At 41.8% G+C, this 20933-nt stretch overlaps 1 long non-coding RNA gene across 2 annotated transcripts; it reads right to left on the minus strand.

The window, feature by feature from the left end:
• Positions 1-10711: 10711 nt before the first annotated feature.
• On the minus strand, positions 10712-16979 carry LOC118154061 (uncharacterized). Of its 2 annotated transcripts, none has more exons than XR_004743992.3 (4): positions 16768-16979; positions 16472-16565; positions 15331-15418; positions 10712-14301 (listed from the first exon to the last, which is right to left on the minus strand). It is a non-coding gene; the product is annotated as an uncharacterized LOC118154061 (long non-coding RNA). The 2 variants fall into 2 exon arrangements; XR_004743993.3 differs by having other exon boundaries at positions 16719-16890.
• Positions 16980-20933: the final 3954 nt, after the last annotated feature.

The following is a 20933-nucleotide window of genomic DNA, read 5'->3' on the forward strand; positions in this document are numbered from 1 at the left end:
TGTCTGATTATCTCATATCATCAATAGAATGTGTGAAAAAATCACTTATCTATTCATGATAAAAGAGTAAATGACACAGGACCAGAAGTTCAATTATTTAATTTGATAGTGAGCCTCTACAAAAAGCCTACAACAAAGAAAAGCACTTTCAAAATGAGGGAGTAAAATATTCTCTTCCATAGGAGTGATGAGAATACTGAAAATTCTTGCCAAAGTCAATTGTTTCAGAACTCTGGAACGTAACCAAGGCTTGCTGCAATACCAAGGCTTGAAACAATATGTAAACAGAGGCTTCAACAATACATTCAGTACATATTTATTGAAGAAAAAACCAGATGAATCTCAGCAATAGCAGAGAGCTTAGTGGCAATATAACTTGTTCTATTTCCATCTTTGTCCCCAACTGTCTAGCAGCCTTGAAGGCCAAGAGGCTTACTCTAGAGTGGTTGTGAAAAGCAGTAGCATAAGTCACTTTATGGGAGGAAAACTCCCCCTTTCTGCCTTCAAAAGCTCCATTTCCAGAAAAATTTCAGTATTTCAGCTATATGTCAGTTCTCTAAAATTTAGAGTTTCTTTCTTATAACTTATATAAGCCTCACCTAACTCAGTGTGCTCTGTATGGACAATGCAATTTCTGGGACAACTTTTTGATATCATAGCTACTTCAGACAGTGAGGCACCTGGAGCTAACAAGAGCCTGATCAAAAAAACAAAAAACAAAAAACAAAACCCAAAAAAACAAAACAAAACAAAACAACAACAACAAAAAAAGTGAGAAATGAGATATCCAGGGGCCTTTGAACATCTCTATCATAATTGTAGAGAATCTAGAAGGTCACACATCTGCATAGCATTGTGTGTTTGCCATAGTGCTGTGTACATGCTAAGGAAAGACCAAGGAATGCCTTAATAGCTACCTCTGGCTGAATTTCAGGCTCTGTGCAAGGAATAAAGCAAGGCTAGGTGATATGGTTTGACTGTGTCCCCTCCCAAATCTCATCTTGAATTGCAGATTAAGGGTGGCTCTGCCTTCCCCAAATTAGTGACTCAAATGTTAATCTTTTTTGGCAACACCCTCTCAGACATACCCAGGATCAAATACTTTGCATCCTTCAATTCAATCAAGTTGACACTACGTATTGACCATCACAGTAGTTTAATAGAAATAGCATTGAATCTGTAAATTGCTTTGGGTGTTAAGGCCATTTTAACAATATTGATTCTTTCTATCCATGAATATAAAATGTTTTTCCATCTGTTTGTGTAACCTCTGATTTCTTTCAGCAGTTTTGTCATAATTGTAGTAGAGATATTTTGCCTTTCTGGTTAGTTGTATTGCTAGGTATTTTATTTTATTTTTGTGGCAATTGTGAATAGGATTGCATTCTTGGTTTGGCACTGAGGTTGGGTATTGTTGGTGTATAGAAATGCTACTTACTTTTGTACATTTGTTTAATATGTCATGTAGGAGCTAGGGCCTGCTAGAGAGGCCTCACAATTTTACCTGGTGCCCTATACTGCTGTGGCTGAGCTGGTATCCAAGTTGCAAGACAAAGTCCTCTTTACTCGTCTCTCTCTTCTTGTCAAGCAGAGGAAAGGGGCCTCTTTCAGAGCTGTGTGCTGCACTGCCTGGGGTTGAGGAAGGCTGATGCAAGCACTCCCTCAGCTGCTCAGGCTGATGTCTCACTAGGTTGCATGCACCCCATGACAACTGGCGTCTGAGCCCAGCACAGCTCAGGACTTGTTTAGGAGTTGTAGTAGTCCTTGTGGCCTAGACTGCCTTTCAAATTTATTTAGTGGCCCATAGCACTTTAGCCTGCATTAGTGAGGCTTGCCAAAACTCAAGTTCCAACTGCTGAAATGGGTGGTTGTCCTCTGGCTAAGGCTCATCTAAATGCTCCCTCTGTGGGCATTGGCTGAGTTATTTCTGGTGTTGACAGCGCTGAGTTCCAATGCAAAGTCCCACAATCACTGAGCTCTCCCTCTCCCAAGTGCACATATTTTCTCTCTGTGCCATGTAGCCTCTGCCAGAGGATGGGAAGGGGTGGCATCAGCAATTCAAAACTGTGTTTTTATACCCTCTTCAGTGCCTCTTTCAGTGATATGAAGTTAGATCCAAGTATTGAGATCACTCACCTGCTTTTTGGTTATCTTTTAACTTTTTGTATTCTTTTTGTGTAAGTAGTTGTTATAGTTGGTGTTCCTATAGGGAAGATGATTCATGGAGGCTTCTATTTGACCACCTTGATCTGTCTCCAACCTTCTGTTTTGTTTTGTTTTGTTTTTTAACATATAACAGTTTGTGCTCAATTATAAATTTTCCCCCAATCCATGGAATTTATTCACTTAATTATTTGTTTGGGTATGTGAAACTTTCAACATGGTTCCACAGTAGATCTGTGCAAAATCAGGTATCCATCTCCATTCTCTCTCTCCTTTCTACACCATCCCTGACAACACCCTATAGGTGATCACTTCATGGTCTCTTGGTTTTTCCTTTGTGCGTTTCTTTTTTCCTGCATTGAGTAGATAAATGAATATTTTCTTCTTTTGTATTATTTATTACAAGACACTTTTACTTCATAATGTATCTGGAAATCAAACCTCAGTTTACAGCCATCTTCACCGTTCCTCTGAACAGCTGCATGATACTTTGTTGTGTGGATCTACTATAACATCATTTACTCAACAACTCTCCACTGTGTAGGCATGTTTGTTGTTTTCACTGCTTTGAAGTTACAAACAATGCTGAAATTAATACATTTACTTTAATTTTCCACATTGGCTTGGATTGTCTTACTTGTCTGGCATTCCTGCCGTAACTCTTTCAACCAGGGACAACCTAAGCTGATCAATGAATATCTTTTGTAAAAGACTTCTGTATCCTCCTGTCTTGTCTACATCCTGTGGAAAGAAAAGTGATTTGAAATCATAACAGATCATTTCAATTCCAAGCTCTGTTCTTGACTCCAAATTAATTTTCCCATCTGTATGAGGAGGGCAGTTTTCTAGGATATGCCAGCAGGGGTTTCATTCTAAATTCAATGGGAGTTTGTGGCTCAGAATATCTGTTACAAGTTGGAAAGAACCTGGAGCCTGTCCTGGCCCCGAGGCACTCTGCAGTCCTGGGGACAGACACACATGGCTGGCTAGAACAGAGTCTGCAAGTGGCTCCACTGTGCCTGAGGTTATCAGTGATGCTCACTGCTCTACCCCTGAAATGTACCCAGAGCCTGGAGAGATGCTATCTGGGCTCCTTGTTACAGTAAAACTTTGTAGTGCCGAGGAACCTAGGTCTCCAGTGAAGGGTGGTGTCAGTTGAGTTGTACCTAAAATCACATTTTCTGACTTCTCTACTTGCAAGTCACACTGAACATTGCAGCTGCCTTTTCTGGGTAATTTCTACCATTTTTTAAAAATGGGAACCTTTATCTTTGTTTCTTTTTTTTGTTTTTCCCCAACAAGGAATCCAAAGTTGCCGGAATGGGGCCATCAGTATCTGTACAATCAAGAAGTAACATAGTCAGGAGTGCTCAGAGGGCCCCTCTAACCCTGATTTTTCTGTTGTTTTTTTCCCTGAAGGTGATTTCCGTTTCAGAAATGGACAGAGATTGTCCAAAGTCCTGTATCAGGTTGGTAGCACAGATGGGGCTACAATACAATCTGTGGAAGGAAAACAAAGTTTTTCTTTCCCTGGGACCCAAGATGTAATGAGGGTGGCTGTTGTAAACAATTAGCATTCTTGGCTTCTAAGTGTAATAATTTCATTCCTATTTTTGAGAAATTAACCACCATATGAGCCCTGGAAGCTAGAGGCTGTGCCAGTTTTTATAACAAAGCAGGAAAATCTGGATGCTTGTTTTCTCTGCCTCCACTGAGAGACAACCTCATACGAATATATGCTGGGGTAATATCATATGACGCACAAACTCTAAACTGGACTTGGGAGCTAGTGATAATAGGATGTGAATATTTATTCCTGGGACAGTTACAGGAATGGCAGCTGTATTTGACTTTTCAGAAGAGAAATGGAAATGATGGTCCATGCATTGTGCAGACATTGGCTGTGAGTCATGTCACCTCCACCTACTTTGAGGTATCACCAAGGAGCTTCACTAAGGCCAATATGTGTCTCATTTTGACTGTGATTCTGCATTCATAGCCTTGCTTGCTTTTTCCTTTTCTCATAACTTGGGCTTATTGGTTCCCTAATGGTTTTGTGATCCACTTAATTTTAACTGAGCCAAGACTGACTTCTTTGTAATTAAGAAGTGAATGACTCGGTGACTGTTGTTAGGGAATGGCTGTATTGAGAGCTCCATGAGTTACTCCCAGCCAACAATCACAGCTGGTGAAAGTTATTTTTTAAATTTACTTTATATTTTATTTTTATTGTGCATATTTAAGGTATACATACAACATGATGTTGGATATACATATACATAGTTAATTACTACAGTGAAGCCAATTAACATATTCATTGTCTCACGTAGTTATCTTGTTGTGGGAAGAGCACAGAAAATCTGCTCTCTTACCAAATTTCCAGCAGGCAATACTAATAATCGAGTGACCCAGTGACTTCTACTCTGCAATAGCAGTGTGAAGAGGTACTATTTAACCAAACAACCATTTAGGAATTGTCCTACATGCATACATTTATTTTTAAAACTCTACGAAACCTTGAGAGAACACAAGTATCCATGCCAATGGGCTGTAACCCACTCTGTACTTTCTAACTCTAAGGTCAACATGAGGGAAGCCTCACTTGGGTATCTTTCATCTTCATGAGAAATGGGTTCCTTTAATCTTCATGGTGTCCCCAAATCTATATTTTTATTTGATTTCACACCTTGGCTCAGTCATCCCATTACTCTGGTTCTGGCTATTACTTTGCTTTCTGGTCTTGGCAAAATGAATTCATCACTGGCCAAGTAATGGAAAAATCCCTTTTCTCCCACCTCCCTGTCAAGGATTATGATGTCTCCCCAGGAGGAAAAGGTTGCAAACATCTCTTGATCTCCCTCCCAGGTTATGTTGCAGAGGTTGTATTGCACTTGTTACGACCAAGAGTTACGAGACCCCATTCTTCCACCCAACACTACTTGTACTGGAGAAGGTCTACCCCAGGCACTGGAGGTAAAGAATATTGTGACCCCCCATACCCCACCACCGGCACAGCTAATTAGTAGGGTAGAGTTTTCAAGTTAGGGAATGCATGCCAACAACATCAGAGGCTACTGCTCATGCCCAGAACTGTGTTGGTAAAACAAGGCTGTCACTCTGATAGAAGTGGGCCACTATTTCCAAAACAGCTCCATAGAAGGAGCTCACTGATTTTCCAAGGGAGAAAGGCAGGCTATAAGAACAGAGAGCTCCAAAGTCCTCCCAAACAAACTGACCTTTATCTCGGAACAGAGTGTGAGGAATGTCCAGCCTAAAGGTGCTCTTCAAAAAACAATGGAGATTTTAGTGCCAAATGATGAAGAGGAGGTTGGCAGCTCCAATCCAGAAAATCTAATGATTAGGGAAATTGAACATACCACCTGATAAAGTAGCATTTGAGAATTTCCAGAAATATATTGAGGGTAAACTGTCATGAAAAAGAGGGTTAGCCATGACATATTTTAATGCCACCAATTTTGTCATGATATGTCAACATAATTAGAATATATGGTATTAATGAAGGAAATACACACACACACACACAATCAATGGAAAAAAAGAAACTTGATGCCTTCAAAAATAAAAGCACAATCCTACATTATCCAAGAAGTGTTAGATAAGTCAGTAAATGATATTAAGACAGATTACCAGTGATTTAGGGGAAATACTGGATTTGTATCTTACACATTATCTCAAAGTATGTTTCAGCTGGTCAAGAATTTAAACATAAAGATTGAACCATAAAAGTACTCAAAGAACACATGAGTGAAGTTTTAGAATGTTGTTATGGGAATGACTTTCTGGAGCAAATTTTATTATTAATCATATGCAAATAAAAATCTTTTTTGGAAAAAATCCAACATATAGTAATATAAACAATTAGAAATTCAAAAATATGAGTACAATCATGTGATGGGAATGAATATATTCTATATTATATTGAAAGAACTTTTATAACACAAAAGAAAACAGATGAACCAATAGAAAAGTGAACATGAACCATATATACATGATTTATAGAAAAAGTAATGTAAGTAGATAATAAAAGTAGAAAATAAATACTTGAACCAAAATTTAAGAAATGTTATTTAAAACAAACACAGGAGTCATCTTTTTGTTCCTATGAGATGGTCTTCTTACTACTGATTGGGGCAGATTTCATTTGTCAGTGGTCTGTGTCTCAGTTATTGTGAAATAAATAGCTTGATCTCTTAAGACCTTTCTTACAATCAGAAAGATTTCTGGGATCTAAGCTAAGGTCTCTGCCAGGTGAAGAGTGAATTTGCAAGAGCAGCGGAAGATTTGTGCAGTTGAATCAATGCAAGTGAGGACACCAAGGTGATGCAGAAGACATTGATGCTGACAGACTTTACATTTTGTAACATGTAACTTTATTTTCTATTTTATTTTTTTGAGACAACATCTTGCTCTGTCACCCAGGCTGTTGTGCAGTGGCATGATCTCAGCTCACTGCAACCTCTGCCTCCCAGGTTCAAGCAATTCTGTTGTCTCAGCATCCTGAGTAGTTTGGACTACAGGCACACACCACCATGCCTGGCTAATTTTTGTATTTTTCGTAGAGACAGGGTTTCACCATATTGGTCAGGCTGGTATAGAACTAACCTCAGACGATCCACCTGCCTTGGCCTCCCAAAGTGCTGGAATTACAGGTGTGAGCCACTGTGCCTGGCCAGCATGTCACTTTATAATCAAGTTCCTTTCATCTTCATGGCGTCCTCAAATCTATGTTTTTATTTGATTCCACACCTTGGCTCAGTCATCCCATTACTCTGGTTCTATTACTTTGCTTTCTGTCTTGGCAAAATGAATTCATCACTAGTCTTTCTTGAAAGGCTACCGAATCTTCCTGCCTTGGTCAACATCCTAGCAAAGAGAAATGACATGTTAGGACAGGTAGTTCCCAGCCCCAGCTCTGCTTCTGACTTCTAGAGTAAACTTGATGGCTCTCCTGGACTCCAGTTTTTCCATCTTCATGATGAGGATGTTTGTCTAGATTATTTCAAAGAGGACTTCCAACTTCAAATTCAACAGAAGATTGCAGCTCAGAAATCTGTTCTAAGCCAAGAAGCACTTGATGCCTGTGCATGATCCTTGTGATTCTGGACTCCAGGAGACAAACACACATGGCTGGCTAGAACAGAGTCTCTCCATCCCAGCATGTACTGGACAAGGAGAGCCTAACAAGACTGTCCAAAAATTGTCGTTAGTTATTCTACGCAACCCCCATGGCACACACAGAGCCTGCGAATATGGTAGCAGAGTTTTTAGTCTCAGCAAAAACTCCTTTGCTAGTGAAACCATGTCTCTAGGAGGATCATGGCTGCAGTGAAGCTGCACCTGAATAACCATATGTTTTCTGTCTGCAATGCGAATTCTGAGTAGTGAGTTACCGTACTAGCACCTCTGGGTAACTTCAGTATTATTATGCAGCCCCAAACGTCTCATCTTTCCCATCGTTCTTGATCTCACCTCACCATTACACTCAGAGATACTACAAGGCAGTAGGTAGTTTAGGGAATCCAGCCAAAAAACCCTAGAGAGTCTACTATCTCCAATCTCTACTTCGCTTTTACAGTTGGGTAAACTGTAGGTCACAAGCAGAAGCTAGAACACAGAGTAGAGGAGAGGGTGGAACATTGTGCTCTGGTGCTCAAAATGAGGTGAGAATGGTCGTGTGGACAACTTCAAATCTTGGATTCCAAGCATACAAGCACCACTCTCAGAAGCTGCAAAGTCCACATGCCTACTTCCCTGCCTTCTTGGAAGCCTCCACATATGTACATGCAGTGGTTCATACAGTCAGAGGCACACACTCTGTGAGGAACTGAGAACTGGCATAGAGAAAGAGGCAGATGTGGAGATGGCAGGAAGTGAGTTTACTCTGGTAGCAGTGGCATCAGTGGCTGGGTATCTACTTCAAGGGAGACAAGTGGAAGTGGTGTCTAATTTGGCAATGTTGGTGGGCAACAGATGTGGCGTCACCATGCCTGGAGGTAGCAGTGGTGTGCTCTGTTGTGATTGGAGAGGAAAAGGCTGTGGGACAGGTATTGTTGAGGAATGAGTGTGCCCATAAAAATCACTAAGCAGTAGGCTTGGAGAACAAAGTATCATCTAGTGTGGAGAAGCTGAGGATGCAACCTGTGATTAAAACATAGATAGAAAAAGGGGTCAGGTCCATTAAATGTGATCTTGTAAAATAAATTACTGTTGGTGAGAAACTCAAAAAGGAGTATCTCACTCTCTAGCTCAGTAAAACAAAGCACATTTTTAGGGATGTTTTCAAGGTAATTGTAGAGTGTAGCCTCCTATTTCCGGAGGTGGCAACATTTTTGCTGTTTCTGTTGCACCTGCCAATGTAAGGAGTGCCTGGAGTTTGATGGGGAGTTTGGAACCCTGTGAAAATCCACAGTGTAAAAGATATTTGTATGCTTTTGACTGCTCACAATGTGGCACTCCTTTGTGTCACATATTGTGGCACCTCCCTATTTGAGACCATATTTGAGACTTGGTGACTTGATGAGTGACAGATCTGGCCTCTTGTTGCAGGAATGAAGCAGACCAGAGAGTCACTTTTCTTCACCCGTTAGACCTAGGGCTGTGCTAATATGCTCAGCAAATGACTCTTCCACCTGAAGCAGCAATGATAAAGGCACATTCTTTCTCAGCACAAGGTAGTTTTATTGTCCACAGTGACACTTGATTCCAGGGTCATGGGTGACAGTGATGAGCGTCCAGGACTGCAGCAGTAGGGTCCATGTCACATAATTGTTGAGGGGTAGTTTGGCTATGATCATGCTGCCTGGATATTCTTACTTCTTACATTGCCTCTGATTCTGAATCTTCCATTCTCTCAAAATTCTGTGAGCACGTTTACAGATTGGGTTATCCAGAAAGCAGGAACTGAGACAGAGTTAAGAGGGCAAGTTGCCTTGTGAGGTCACACCTGTGACAGTAAAGGAGAGGAAGCAGGACTGGCAGAGGGCGCCATTGCCAACCTGACCTGACAGCATCTCTGGCAATCCATCAGGGAGCTCTGGGGCAAGAGTTTTCCATTAGAGGAGTCCCACATTGGGCGGAAAGGTAGACCCTTGTACCACAGCCTTACTCTACTCTTAGCTAGGGCCCCTGGTTCTATGTGATCAGAGCTGAAACACGCCTGAAGGAGAACCGGCTGACAGCAGTCAGCTAACCACGCTCCAGGCACCTGGGGAACAAGCGCTCCTTCAAGGGAGGTGTGAGCAGCACCTTTCCTAGTTACCTGCAGTGCACCCCTGGTGTTGCCCTGCACACATTGGGAACAGCTTCTCCAGGGCTCTGGTGTGCTCATCCTCTGTGGGAAACCATGGAAGAAAGGATGACTGGGGCACAACAGCTCCGGCCTCTGCAGTTGGTGTCAGGGCTGCAATGGATCCTCCTCATCACCCTCCTGTCTTCCCATTCTAAAGTCCCCATGTCCTCAGCCACCCTCACAACTACTCTCAGTGTGTTACCTTGTGGTGGGACCCAAAACCTCATTCCTGGGGTAACCAAACCCTACTCAAGCCAGGATGGCAAATTCAAATTTAGAATAAATTCTTTCTTTTGGCTGAGCAGACCAGCTACTTAAAAGAATCTGCCCTTTAACTCTTAGGATATTTGTTTGGAGCTCTGCTTTGTAAAGCTGAAGCATTATTCACCATGATCTTTGAAATTCACAGCTCCTGCTGTATGTCAGGGAAGTTACAGAGTAGGAGGTTTCTCAGCCCTCACCCAAACAACTCCCAGGCAGATGACAAACACTATCATCGGCCCTTTCCCAGCCTCCTCATCCTCAAAACCTTAGGGGTCAGGACAGTAGCCAAGAGGTGAGAAAGGAACCTGGTCTACAAAGCAATCTCAGGGTTTTCTCCCTCTTTCAGTGTAATTCTCTATTATTCTTGATTGTATTTAGTTGTGCTTCCTTCCTTTTCATCTTGATTACAGTAGCTAGTGCTTTGTGTATTTTGTAAGTGTATTAGAAAAATCGGATTAATATTTATTAAGCAGATTACCTGTTTGTCTATTCTTTGCTTCATATATTTACATTTTTATCTTTATTGCTTTATTTACTGTTATCAAAAAATAACGGATGTTGATTAGGATGCAGAAAAAAAGGGAAGGTTTATATTCTGTTAGCGGGAATGTAAATTAGTTCAGCCTCTGTGGAAAGCAGTTTGAAGATTCCTCAAAGAACTGAAAGTAGAACTACCATTTCACCCAGCAATCTCACTTGGTTTATCTCGTCCTAAAATAATTTGCTAAATTCTCCTATTGTCAGTGTTCCTTGCATGTCTCCAATATTTCTTCTTTATGAAGGTGTTTGCTGTGGTATATAATGCTTACATGCCTGTAAGTGGTATAGCTAGTGAGAATTGTGACTTTCAGCATTCAAATGTTTCACCATTTGAGCAAAAAAAATTACAACATATAATAAATATTCATGACTGCACACTGATTTATATAGACAATTGAATAAGAGAATACATGAGGAATAAATCTCCGACATAGAAAAATTTCAAATACTTTATTCAGATGCCTTTTCTTTAAAGAGTGTGTTAAGTTATAGCTGTACATAGTCACTTCATTCCAGAGTGCAGAATGGAAAGGGCGGGGTGAAGAGTGACTTCATAGTGTGAGGAGCTGACAGACTGCCTCAGCCTTGCAATCTAGGGCAACATCAATCATAAGTCATGTTGACATCCATACCCTTGAGATGACATCATAAGAAGGGCACTTTACCTGTGAGGTCTTCCTCCAAAAAATCCCATATCCTTAGTATAACAATGAGAAAAATATCAGACAAATCTCCATTGAGGGTCATTCTACAAAATACCTAAGCAGTACTCCTCAAAACTGTCAAGGTCTTCAAAAACAAGGAAAGTCTATGAAACTGTCACAACCAAGAAGAGCCTAAGGAGGCATGACCACTAAATGAAACATGTCCTGAATGGAAACCTGGAAAGAACACTGGTAGTAGCAAAGGCCATATGAACAAACTCTGGACTTTTGTTAATAATAACGTGTCAATAATGATTCAACCTTTGTGACAAATATGCCCTAGTAACGTAAGCTGTTGCAGCAGGAGGGACAGTGTGCTAGTACACAGGAACCCTAGCAGACACCCTGAGGTGCCAGCACTCCTTTCCGTGCTTCATGTGATTATCCTTGCGGAAATGAATTTACTGTTTTTTTTTGAGATGAAGTCTCACTCTTTTGCCCAGCCTGGAGAGCAGTGGCATGATCTTGGCTCACTGCAACTTCTGCCTCCCAGGTTCAAGCGATTCTTCTGCTTCAGCCTCCCAAGTACCTGGGACTACAGGTATGCACCACCATGCCTGGCTAATTTTTGTATTTTCAGTAGAGATGGGGTTTCACCATATTGGCCAGGCTGGTCTCGAACTCCTGACCTTGTGATCTGCCCCCGCCCCAGCCTCCCAAAGTGCTGGGATTTACGGGTGTGAGCCACCATACCCAGCCATGAATTTATTTTCATTGCAGGCTCTCCATTTCTCTCTTCTCTTCTTTATACATGTATTTCTTGACCCCACTTTTTTCTCTGAAAAGGGTGGAGGCAAAATTTCAAGAGACACCTTCATTGAAAATCAGTTGTTCGTTCCATACATGTAGTGTAAAGTTTCTACTGTTCTCTGGTTACCGATTATGGTGAAGAAATGGTGTTTATGATTCATTGTTATTCTTGTGGAATCATATGGTTTTTGTAAGAATGTGTTATGAGATGACATTCACATGACTCCAGCTCTTGTGGAAATCTGGTAATAATTTTTTTTGGTAAAACACTGACTTGGGGGATACTTTTGTAAGAATTATAAAATTTGACTTTATAAAAGTTGATAACATTTGGAAGATTAAATATGATTTATAAGCAAAGGAAAACAATATAGTCACGTGCTTCATAACAATGCTTCGGTCAACCACAAACAGCATATGAAAGGTACTCTCATAAGAACATAATGCTGGAAAATTGCTACCAACGACTGATGTCACAGCCATGATAATGTCATAGTGCAATGTATTAATCATGTGTTTGTGGTGATGCTGATATAAAGAAACCTTCTTCATTGCCAGTTGGATAAAAGTGTAGCATATCCAATCACGTACACTCTGTAACATCTGATAACAATAGTACATGACTATTTTCCTGGTTTATATACTTACTATACTTTTTGTGCCCTCCTTCTACTTATTAAAAAATAAGTTCACTGTAAAACAGCTCCAGGCAGTTTCCCAGGCTGTATTCCAGAAGAAGGCATCGCCATCATAGGAGAAGACAGCTGCCTGCGTGCTATTGCTTCTGAAGACATTCCGGAGGGGCAAGATGGAGAGGTGGGAGAAAGTGATCATGATGATCCTGAGTAGACCCAGGCTATTGTGTGTTAGTCTCTTAGTTTTTAAGAAAAAAGTCTTAAAAGTAAAATAAAATTAAATGGAAGCGTATAGACTAACAATATAAAAAGGAAATATTTTTGTATAGCTGTACAGTGTGTTTGTATTTTAAGTTGTACTATTACCAAAGAGTCAAAGAGTTAAAAATAATTGAAAAGCATATAAAGTTAAAAAGTTACAGTAAGATGTCTGTGCGTGGTGGCTCAAGCCTGTAATCGCAGCACTTTGGGAGGCCGAGGCGGGCGGATTGCCTGACCTCAGGAGTTTGCAACCTGGGCAACACGGTTAAACCCCGTCTTTACTAAAAACATACAGAAATTAGCCGGGCGTGGTGGCACGCGCCTGTAGTCCCAGCTGCTCAGGAGGCTGAGACGTGAGAATTGCTTGAACTCAGGAGGCAGAGGTTGCAGTGAGCTGAGATTGCGCCACTGCACTCCAGCCTGGGAGACAGAGTAAGACTCTGTTTAAAAAAACAAAGTTACAGTAAAATAAGGTTGTTAGTGAAGAAAGAAAATTATTTTAAGTAAATTGAGTGTATTACAGTGTTTATGTCCACAGTAGCGTACAGTGATGGCCTAGGCCTCTACATGTACTCACCGCTCACTCACTGACTCACCAGAGTGACTTGCAGACCTGCAAGCTCCCTTCCTCACAAGTGCCTTCTACAGGTTACCATTTTTTATTTTTTAAGCCACATTTTATAGTACTTTTTTCTGTTTCTACATATTTAGTTACACAAATACCCATTGTTTGACAACAGCCTACACTACAATACAGTAACATACTGTACAGGTTTGTAGCCTAGGAGCAATAGGAGCTACCATGCTGCCTAAGTGTGTAGTAAGCTACACCATCTCTACTCCTAAAAGTACACTCTAGGATGGTTCTACAGCCATGATTGCCTAATAATCCATTTCTCAGAATGTATCACCTCTTAAGCAACCTACAACTATAGTTAACAGCTCCCCAGAAAATTATGTATTACATGCATGAGAATAAATTTTGAATCTTGTTTAAAGAAGAAGCACTCTGACAAATAAATTCAAACAATCTGGACAATCCAGTAGAAAAGGAAGCTAAGGGTGTTAAAGGCAGTTCATAGGGTAAAGAAATGTTAACACCTGAATTAATGTGAAAGCTGTACCATCTCATTGAACATTAAACACAGGTTAAGAATTCATCATGTTTCCAGTGCATTTCTTGAATAACTTCGGATTTGCTAAAAACTTTAGGCAAATTCTTTTCCATATTTGGAAAGTAAAATAAAATTAAATGGAAGCTTAATCTCTCAAATGTAAAATGAATGATCTGGAAAGACTTTCTAAAAACTCCTTCAGTCCATTCAACAATGAAAGAGGCTGCATTTTTTTTTTTTTTTTTTAAGACAGAGTCTTGCTCTGTCACCCAGGCTGGAGTGCAGTGGTGTGACCTTGGCTCACTGCAACCTCTGCCTCCCAGGTTCAAGCGATTCTCATGCTTCAACTTTCCAAGTAGCTGGGATTACAGGCATGTACAACCATGTACAGCTAATTTTTGTATTTTTAAGTAGAGACGAGGTTTCACGAGTTTGGCCAGGCTGGTCACAAACTCCTGGCCTCAAGTGATCCACATTTCTTGGCTTCCTGAAGTGTTGGGATTACAGGCATGAGCCACTGTGTTGGACCTGAGGCTGAATGTTCTATCAAAGCCATTTTCCTGAAAGTAATGAGGTAAAAATAGAAAACACTGAGTTAATTAAAATGAGAGAATAAGGGGGTGCTTCCATCTGCAGTGTCATCTCTTTGCTTTTGCTTTCACGTGTTACCTTATGCTGTTCCATCAGGCTAGGCTGTCAGTCTCAATCCTATGGACCACCTTTCATGGTCCAGATCAAATGGATCCATCAATGTGACCTTATTAAGAAGTTAGCTCTACATCTTAGTTCTAGGCCCAGCATGGCTATGGCGCACTCTGTGAGTAAAAGACCTTCATCCTCCTCTCTGGGACTCAGTTATCTCATCCTTAATGAGAGGAGGTGGTTCGTCATAATATCAAGGGGTACTTTCTGTTCTAAATTGAATGAAATGCTGTGTGATCAAGGGACATGGTAAGAATTGATAAACACTGGATGGCTGTTTTACCTCCTATGGCTGGCACCTGCTTACCCTGAGAGGGCTGGACTAATGACTGGATGAAAGAGAGTCTCTCTGTCCCAGTTCTAGACAGGGCATAAAAAGTGGCTTCAGCTTTCCTTGAGCTGTCCAGTAGCTGCTCTATTATTCCTTCTCAAGGATGATCATGGAGCCGGGGCTCCAGGGCTTATTGGATGTTGTGTTGTTGGGTCTAGGTGGTGGGAACAAGAGGAATGGGACAGAGAATATGTGTCTCCTCCTGTAACTGAAAACTTGACATTTGCTGTACTCATGGAAGCCACTGGGAGTGGCTTGAATGCATTTTAGGCAACTTAGATGTGCAAGGAAGACCCCAAATCAAGTCATTTTCCCCCTTCTTCTAACGTCTCATCCACATATTCAGATATGCCCTCAGAAAGCTCTAGGTAGTTTGGAGGCTCTGTTAGAGGGCTCAGAAAACACCACATGCTCAAGCCTTCGCTTTTCTAGATGATGTTATGAGATTAGTAAGAACAGAACTTATCGATGTCTATTAGGAGTAGGACTCATCTGGGAGATGGCACAGTACTGGCTGTTCCTGAATTCCAGAAAGGAATCAGAGAACAAAGGGTACCTGGAAGGAGGATGAAGCTGGTAAAAGCACTCTCTTCTCTGCCCAGTCACACAGTCTTCCAGGTGGTCAGGAACATGTCTTGATAGGCCTAAAACCAAAGAACATTTGCTCCAAAATTGTATCTCCCCAAAATGGACCCTCATCGTGTTGTAAATTCTTTTTTCTTTCAATTAATAATTTCCTTTGAAATTCAAAATAATTGGAAATAATGACAAGCTCCAAATATCAGGAGACATCTTCAGGCATCAGTTGGAATCATAGAAATTATGTCTGAAACAATTTGATCAAGTCAGCTATTTTCATACAATGGTAGAATGAACCCATGTCTGGGAATCAGGGAGCCAGTTCTTTTCTGGGCTTGACCTACTGCGTGAAATTAGGAAAGGCATTCCTTTCTTCAAGGGCCTGTGCAATTGTGATAAAGCAAAGAAGGAAATACATCTTTCCACAGTGATTTAATTGTTCCTTATGCCCTTCAAAGATTGTTTTTTATTTTTTTATTTTTTTATTTTTTTGAGACGGAGTTTCACTCTTGTTACCCAGGCTGGAGTGCAATGGCGCGATCTCAGCTCACTGCAACCTCCGCCTCCTGGGTTCAGGCAGTTCTCCTGCCTCAGCCTCCTGAGTAGCTGGGATTACAGGCATGCGCCACCATGCCCAGCTAATTTTTTGCATTTTTAGTAGAGATGGGGTTTCACCAAATTGACCAGGATGGGCTCGATCTCTTGACCTCGTGATCCACCTGCCTCAGCCTCCCAAAGTGCTGGGATTACAGGCTTGAGCCACCACGCCCAGCTTCAAAGATTGTTTTGTTAATAAACTGTCAATATCTCTAGGGAGGCCATGCAGAGGCAGCAAAGTAAAACATGTTGGGGCCTCATACCTGTCTTTGAAGTCCTGGGTCTCCAAGCCCTTGTCTGGTTCCAGCACTCTTTGGACAAGGCTGTCTTCCTTAGTGACAGCACCTCTCATTGCTTGGGAAGCTGGGAGAACTGGAACCCCATATATGCCTTTGAAACCTGATTTGTGTCTGGAGGACACATCCAATGCATGGATCACATTCAGAATTATTGCAGAGGGAAGCAATGAAATGGAAGCAAGAAAAATAGCATCTTTTCAACTCACCCAAGACATTACTCACCGTTTCTTTTTTCTCAGTTGATCTCCATCAAGTGCATTAACAATTTTTCTCTGAGTTATTTCAGTGAGCAGTTTCCAGGGGATCTTTGGCATAGCTGAAGACAATAGAAGGCAGAAGACGAGGAATGAGTAACTTCCACAACCTCCTCCCCAAGCGGTATAAAATAACTCTACCACTAAGAAATTTCTAAGCAAAACCTCACCCTCAACATAACTTGAAAACCAAGAATGCCAAAAATACAAAATACCTGTTAGTGAAAAGGAAACAAACAACAAATCCCAGTGCTGAGGACTTACACTCTCCTGCCCTTTCCAGCCCCACGATGAAGCTTAAAGCTTTGCCAAATTGGCCAAAACAATCAACCAACCAAACACACACACACGCACACACACCACTGCTGAGGAAAAAGTGACATCACCAAGATGGTGAAATAGAATTCACCTAATCATGTCCCACCACAAGCATAAGAATTCTACTCCCATCTAGAGTTCAAAGTCTCCCTGGATTCAGGGAGGAATGTGTGAAACGTCAGTGGAGCCCAGGCTTTCAGAGGATTATTTTGAGAGTGCATACAGACACCCAGGTGACTGATCTGCTAAGCTTGCTCCTGGTTTCAATCCTGGAAATGGCCCAGTCCTCCCAGGGTTTGGCTACTGCACCATGTTGACTTGAGGCTGCAACCAAAACCATCTGCTGAGGGGTCCAGAAGGAATTACACACATTTGGCAGAAAGGCTGCTCTGCTCACTGACATTGTCTAAATAGTGAACCTGAAAGTTGCCATGTAGCTTTGTCCAGCCCCCATCAGCTGAATTTCAGCTTAGAGCTGCTTACACAACTCACAGAGAGACCCATCCATATCTCATAGGCCAGCAGTCTGAGCCTGCTGGATAGGCACGCCATCCTTTGTCCCACAGCAGATCCAGATGGGATCCAGTCTCAGCTCCATCCCATATTGTCTTAGTTGGGGGAACTATCCTGTCAGTACTAAGATCTTCTGGGAGACATGTACTAGCCCGGACCAAAAAGACAGGCTCTTCAGCTTCTAACCCACAGAAGATCCTGAGGGGGTTTCAGTTGCAGCTTTGGTCCCTCCTGCTGAAATTGAAAACTCTCTTGTCTTTACAGGAATTTGCTGGGAGATGTGCTTACCTGTAAACAAATGACCAGGCTTTTCAGCCTCTGCCCCACAGCATATTGTGAGGGGGCCCAGTCTCAACTCCTCTTCTGACTGCAATTGAGAAACTACCACATCTGCTAAGATCTTCTGAAATATGTGTGCCTATCTGAACCAATGACATGTACATCCATCCTCTCCCTGACAGCAGATCCTAAGAGATCCCAGTTCTAGTTCCAGCCAGTCCTGCTGCAATTGGAGAATTATCCCACTTGTTCAGGGTCCTCCCTGAAGATGTGCTTCTGCCTGAGCCAACATGACAGGTATGCCAGTTTCTATCCCATAGTAAATCCTGAGGGGGCCACATCTCAGCTGTGGCTTCTGGTGATGTAGTTTAGGAATTAACTACTTGTGTAGAAACTTTCTAGGTGATACATGCTGTCAGAGTCAATGAATGGCCTTCTTGCCGCAGTAGATCCCAAGTGGACCCAGTCTCAACTCTAGCCACTCTCACTGCGGTTGGGAACCCATCTGCATATGTAGAGACCTGCAAGAAATTTTATCCATTTGGGACATGACAACATTTTTGGACTATGATTTCTCACCAGCATTCCCACATGTCCCCAGTACCCTCCTTGGATCTTCTGCAGATCCATTTAAACTGGAAATCTGCATTAACTTCAGAGCCTTGCAAGACTTACAGAAGCCTGGGCTTAGAGTGTCCTCTAGTGTTGAAATGGTTGCAGTGGTCACAGACACAGGGAACACATTAATCAGTCTGTTTAGAATCCCTGGAAGTCCCTCTGAATAAGAATAAGAGCAAACAAAGCCAGACTGTGAAGATTAAAATAAATATTGAATCCTTGAATGTGTAAACGTTATTGTACATCCACAAGCATTAAGAGCATTCAGGAAAATATAACCTGACTGAATATGACAAAATAAGACATCAAAGACTGACCCTTAAGTCATGGAGATGTGTGATTTCTCAGACAAAGAATTCAAAATAGCTTTTAAGGAAGCCCCACAAAGTTCCAAAAAACAAAAACAAAAAAACCAAAAAACCCAGAATCTGATATGGTTTGGCTGTGTCCCCACCCAAATCTCATCTTGAATGGTAGTTCCCATAATCCCCATGTGTAGTGGGAGTGACCCTCTGGGAGGTAACTGAATCATGGGAGAGTTACCTCCATGCTGTTCTTGTGATTGTGAGTGAGTTCTCATGAGATCTGATGGTTTTAAAGGAGCTTTTCCCACTTTTGCTCAGCACTTCTCCTTCCTGCCATGATGTGAATTAGGAGATGTTTGCTTCCCCTTCCATCATGATTGTAAGTTGCCTGAGACCTCCCCAGCCATGTGGAACTGTGAGCCAATTAAACCTCTTTCCTTTATAAATTATCCAGTCTCAGGCAGTCCTTTATAGCCGAATGACAATGGCCAAATACAGTAAATTGGTACTGAGTAGTCAGATGCTTCTGTAAAGATACTCAAAAATGTGGAAATGACTTTGGAACTAGGTAACAGGCAGAGGTTGGAACTGTTTGGAGGCTCAGAAGACAGGAAGATGTGGGAAAGTTTGTAACTTCCTAGAGACTTGTCAAATGGTTTTGAAATGCTGATAGTGATATGGACAATGAAGTCCAGGCTGAGTTGGTCTCAGACAGAGATAAGAAACTTATTGGAAACTGGAATAAAGGTGAATCTTGCTATGTTTTAACCAAGAGACTGGTGGCATTTTGACCCTGACCTGGAGACCTGTGGAACTTTGAACTTGAGAGAGATGATTTAGGGTATCTGGCAAAAGAAATTTCTAAGCAGGAAAGCATTCAAGATGTGGCTGCTATTAAAAGCATTTAGTTTTATGTATTCACAAAGATATGGTTTAGAAATAGAACTTATGTTTAAAAAGGAAGCAGAGAATAAAAGTTCAGAAAATTTTCAGCCTGTTGATGTGTTAAAAAAGAAAAACCCATTTTTCTGAGGAGAAATTCAAGCCACTGCAGACATTTTTGTAAGTAATGAGGAGCCAAATGTTAATTGCTAAGACAAAGGGGAAAATGTCTCCAGGGCATGTCAGAGGTCTTCACAGCAGCCCCTCCCATAACAGGCCTGGAGTCCTGGGAGAAAAAATGGTTTCAAGGGCCAGGCCCAGGGCTTGCTGCTTTGTGCAGTCTTCGAACTTGGTGCCCTGCTTCCTGGCCATGGCTAAAAGGGGCCAAGATATATCTTAGACCATGGCTTCAGAAGTTACAAGCTCCAAGCCTAGGCAGCTTCCATATGTTGAGCCTGTGGGTGCACAGAACTCAAGAACTGAGGTTTGAGAACCCCCACCTAGATTTCAGAGGTTGTTCACCATAATGTCCAGGCAGAATTTTGCTGCAGGAGCAGAGCCATCATGGAGAACCTCTGCTAGGGAAGTGTGGAAGAGTCCCTACACAGAGTCCTCACTGGGACACTGCCTAATGGACCTGTGAGAAGAGGGCCACCATCCTCCAGACCCCAGAATGTTAGATCCACTGACAGCTTGTGCTCTGCACCTGAAAAAGCCACAGATACTCAATGCCAGCCCAAGAAAGTGGCCCCAAAGGGGGCTGTACCCTGCCAAGCCATAGGAGCAGAGTTTCCCAAGGATGTGGGAGCTCACCTCTTGCTTCATTGTAACCTGAATGTGAGACATGGAGTCAAATATATTATTTAGGAGCTTTAAGATTTAATTACTGCCTCATTGGATTTTGGCTTGCATGGAGCCTGTAGCCCCTTCGTTTTGGCCAACTTATCCCATTTGGACTGGGTGTATTTACCCAATATCTGTACCCCCATTATATCTAGAAAGTAACTAAGTTGCTTTTGATTTTACAGGCTGATAGGTGGAAGGGACTTATTTGTTTCAGATGAAAGTTTGGACTTGGACTTTTGGTTTAATGCTAGAATGAATTAAGATATTGGGGGACTATTGGAATGGCATGGTTGTGTTTTAAAATGTGAGGACATGAGATTTGGGAGGGGCCAGGGATAGAATAATATGGCTTGGCAGTGTCCCTACCCAAATCTCATCTGAATTTTGGTTCCCATAATCTCCACATGTCATGGGACGGACCCAGTGGGAGGTAATTGAATCACAGGGGTGGTTACTTCCTGGCTGTGTCTCCACCCAAATCTCATTTTGAATTGTAGTTCCCATAATCTTCACGTGCCATGGAAGGGACCCAGTGGGAGGTAATTGAATCATGGAGGCAGTTGCTTCCAGGCTGGTCTCATGATAGTGACTGAGTTTTCATGAGATCTGATGATTTTATTTAAGGGGCTTTTCCTTCTTTTTCTTGGCACTTCTCCTTCTTGCCATCAT

This window comes from Callithrix jacchus, chromosome 5 (assembly GCF_049354715.1).
Source record: "Callithrix jacchus isolate 240 chromosome 5, calJac240_pri, whole genome shotgun sequence".
NCBI lineage: Eukaryota > Metazoa > Chordata > Mammalia > Primates > Cebidae > Callithrix > Callithrix jacchus.